We start from the raw sequence: 1,304 nt of genomic DNA on the forward strand, positions 1-1,304 counted from the left end.
GTCATTGATTGTCATCTAACGGACACCCCACGCTTTAAGAACCAGGCCTGAATTGATTGGTGGCACTTTCAGAATCTCAGTTCGAGTGAATATTTTAACCTGTTTCTGATGTAAAAGTATATAAGACAATTGTTTTTTCAGCGATGTCTCATATGGTTGAGAATTACGGTCAATTGATGAAAAGAATAAATTCGAGAAAAAATATCAACAATAAGGAAGAAATGACACTGCCACATAGATCTGCGGTAGCCATGTCTTCTGTAAATGAGCTAGAAAATAAAGTGTAACATTACAGAAACAGTTAAAAAGATTTTGTTATAGTTTCTGTGGATACCTATTTGAAATATCACAATATGAGGAATATGTGGAAAAATTACACACCCAGTCGATCTTTTTAAACATTTCATTTTTAATCCCAAGGCTCTTCAACATTTATGTCGGCTTTCAGGGAATGATCTTGGCTTTGAGATCTGCTCATGCCACATCGAGATCTATTTCGATCTTCCTTTGACGAGTTTCAACCTCTGAAGCAACACATAAGTCAGGACAAGTTCTGCGTAATTTACATGTTTTGATGGTTTTGCAATGAACTTTTAAAAAAAAAGGCAACATACCATATTAGACCAATTAAGTCTTTTTAATTAGTTATTCCCGAGATCTTAGTGGTTGTTTTACGGAATCGGATAGTATTTTTGCAAAGATTTGTAGTTCTTTAAGCTTATCGCATTGTTTACTTCCTGGTTCGGTAAAGGGGTCCTAAAAAGCCACGCCCACAGAAACATCAGTCTTTTCCAGCTGCCACCACCAGTTGATTTAGCCCCCAGTTGATCTATAGCACCGGGAACAGTGGAGAACAGCTGGCCAACATTAGTGTTCATAAATCGGATCAGCCTTGAGCTAAATGCCGGTAGTAACCGGCATTTAGCTCAAGGCTGATCCACAGAGCTCGGGCCGGGAGCGGTGGAGAGCCGCTGGCCGACATTAGCGTTCATAAATCGGTTCAACCTTGAGCTAAATGCCGCTTACTCCGCGGAGCTCGAATATCCAACTTAAAACTAACTTCAATGCGGTGCCCTTGAGGAGGGAGCGGTAGAGAACAGCTGGCCGAAATTAGCGTTTATAAATCAGATCAACCTTTAGCTAAATGCGCCTTACTCCGCGGAGCGCGAATATCCAATATCCAACTTGAAAACAACTTCACTTAGGTCGGTAACGCAAAGAAAACACCGGTGTTCTAACTAGTTTGTTTTGGTCTGTGGACACCAAAAATGGCGCCGACCGACGTAAACGTCATACGCTGTGAC

At 41.0% G+C, this 1,304-nt stretch overlaps 1 long non-coding RNA gene across 1 annotated transcript; it reads right to left on the reverse strand.

Annotated features, from left to right (window-relative positions):
• Nucleotides 1–696: 696 nt before the first annotated feature.
• On the reverse strand, nt 697–1,296 carry LOC107835521 (uncharacterized). Its single transcript, XR_001661311.1, has 2 exons — nt 1,006–1,296; nt 697–891 (listed from the first exon to the last, which is right to left on the reverse strand). It is a non-coding gene; the product is annotated as an uncharacterized LOC107835521 (long non-coding RNA).
• Nucleotides 1,297–1,304: the final 8 nt, after the last annotated feature.

The sequence above is a fragment of the Poecilia formosa genome, unplaced genomic scaffold, assembly GCF_000485575.1.
Source record: "Poecilia formosa unplaced genomic scaffold, Poecilia_formosa-5.1.2 Scaffold3598, whole genome shotgun sequence".
Lineage (NCBI taxonomy): Eukaryota > Metazoa > Chordata > Actinopteri > Cyprinodontiformes > Poeciliidae > Poecilia > Poecilia formosa.